Raw genomic sequence first — 2,880 nt, 5'->3', positions numbered from 1 at the left:
GAGCAAATGAGTATTCTTGATGCTTGCCATTCCTCGCCCTACGATGGTCATCATGGTGGGGCGAGAACTGCTTCAAAGGTTCTCAGCTGTGGATATTATTTGCGTACCCTGTATAAAGATGCTAGTGAGCTTGTTAAGAGATGTGATGAGTGTCAGAGAGTTGGTGGAATTTCCAAGAAGGATGAAATGCCTCTTACCACTATTCTTGAGATTGATATTTTTGACTTATGGGGCATCGATTTCATGGGGTCATTTGTGAGTTCATGTAGTAACACTTACATTCTGGTTGCTGTTGATTATGTTTCCAAGTGGGTTGAAGCTATGGCTTTTCCCAACAATGGGGCATGGAGTGTGGTGGCGTTCTTAAAGAAAAATATCTTCACAAGGTTTGGCACTCCAAGGGCGATCATTAGTGATGGGGGTTCTCATTTTTGCAACAAGGAATTCGATACTTTACTTTCCAAGTATGGTGTCAATCATAAGGTGTCAACCCTTTATCATCCCCAGGCTAGTGGACAAGTTGAGGTCTCCAATAGGGAGATAAAGAGCATATTATCAAAAACTGTCAATGCAAACCAGACGGATTGGTCAAGGAAACTTGACGATGCTTTGTGGGCTTACAGAACTACGTACAAGACTCCAATTGGTATGTCTCCGTACCGGTTGGTATTTGGGAAAGCATGCCATCTTCCGGTTGAATTAGAGCATAAGGCCATGTGGGCGCTGAAGAAGTTAAACCTTGAATGGGATGTAGCTGCCAATCTTCGGGTAGAGCAACTAAATGAACTTGATGAGTTCCGATTTCATGATTATTCCAGCTCGTCCTTGTATAAGGACAAGATGAAGTACTTACATGACAAATATGCCCGGAATAAAGAATTCAAGGATGATGACTTGGTTCTTCTATTCAACTCTCGGTTACGACTATTTCCGGGAAAGCTCAAGTCAAAATGGAGTGGCCCTTTTGAAGTGGTACATGTAACTCCGTTTGGTGCTCTTGATTTGAAAAAAAAATGGTGAAATCTTCAGAGTTAGTGGGCCCCGAGTGAAGCACTATCTCGGCAAGTTTGATGACAGCCACGTGGTGGCATTGATCAATCTTAAATGATGATGGTAACATGCGTCGTACCGCGACGTTAAATCAGGGCTTCTTGGGAGGCAACCCATGTATTTTTCTTTCTTTTTGATTTTCTTCTTAGTTTAGGCTTTGTTTCGGACTAACTAGTTGTGAAGTTTGTGTAGGAATTGTTTGTAGAGTGCAGGACTTTGGCTGGAAAAATTTGCCCAAGTGTGGGCAATTTCACGGACCGCGCCCAAAATCTCGCGATCCGCGTTAGCAATACGCGTTGGCACTTTTTGTTCGCGGACGCGTACTTGAAGAGCTCAAAATATCAGCTCTCTGAAGTTGAGTTTGCGTCCGCGTTCATATATCGACGGACCGCGATGACCTTTGCGGTCGCGCCTATTTTTTTGCGGACCGCGTCCAGGTTTTCTCAGCAGCCCTGCATAAAGGTAAAAAGCGCGGACCGCAGTAGAATTTCGTGGATCGCACTCAGGTAAGGGGGTGGGTCCCCGTCTGTTTGTTATAAATAGAAGGTCTTTAACACTGTTACACTTTTCGAACCTCAAATTTTCACCACAGCATAGCACTGTTAACCTTCATCTCCTTTGGCTCTCAATCTCATTTCACACTAATCAAGAGTCCAATTTCCGCTAAATTTCACAACTGGTATGCTCAAATCCTAGCATTGATTTTATATTTTGCTCTTCTTTTCTCATAGTTTTAATTTTTTCTTTTTAGTTAGGGTTTTATATACTTGCCATAATCTCAAATTGATGCTTAAATTCATGTGGGTAATTTTTACATGCCGAATGGGGGGATAGGGTTATTAACTATACATGTTAATTGCACTAATTTTTACACTAGTGAAAACCCTAGGTTTCAAACGTTCATTAGTACCCGTATTGTTTGAACTTTGCGGTCCGCGGTTTATTTTATGCGGTCCACGTTCCCTAATTTGTGAGAACTGAGTATGGATGCATGTTCGTGAACACGATGACTTTTTCGCGGTCCGCGTCCCAAATTTTGCGGTCTGCGCTCTTGAGTTCCAGAGAGTTTGATAACTGCTTCTGCGGCCGCTTTCACTTTTACGCGGTCCGCATTTGGTATTTCGCTTCCGCGTCCATTATTTCGCGGTCCACGGAAAACCATGATCAACGAGTTGGTATTCTGAACCCAACCCCTTCGCGACCGTGCCTATTTTTACGCTGTCGGCGATGGCCCTTCTGCGGCCGCGCTCACTTTTTAGCGGTCAGCGGTGCCATGTTATGAGAAGCACTGTGTTCATTTCATCTGCATTTCTTTAAGGATTAATTGAAGCCCAATTCTAATGATCTTTCACTACATGTTTGCTGCAGATAATGGTCCGCTCCAGAGGTAGAGGTGATACATCTAAAGGAAGGGCAGAACCCTCCTGAGGCAGGGCTAAAGGAAAGACCAAAATACCCTTAGCAGTACAAAAATCAATTGGCAAGTTGAGAGCTGCATTCAAAGCTGCGGATAGAGCCGCGAACCATTCAGACACTAGTGAGTATGTCCCTTCTCGGGAAGATTCGGAAGGAGACTCTGTGCCAACTCATGTCCTCACACAGTTCAAAGGGAAATTCCAGTTACGAGATGAGCCTACCTCCTCTTCTGAGTCGTCTGATGGCTCAGAGGAAGGTAGTAAGGCTTCGGGATCATCTTCCCCACCTGCTACAACTTCGGCCTCACCAGCTCGACTTGAGAAATGATATAGGCTCTCCTTGATCAAATGTCAAACTTGAAAGCTTCCGTATCCTACCAATATGATATCCCTAGTCAACCCCTTTGAGCCGAAG

Source organism: Nicotiana attenuata, unplaced genomic scaffold (assembly GCF_001879085.1).
Source record: "Nicotiana attenuata strain UT unplaced genomic scaffold, NIATTr2, whole genome shotgun sequence".
NCBI classification, from domain to species: Eukaryota; Viridiplantae; Streptophyta; class Magnoliopsida; order Solanales; family Solanaceae; genus Nicotiana; species Nicotiana attenuata.
This window is presented reverse-complemented; position numbering follows the sequence as displayed.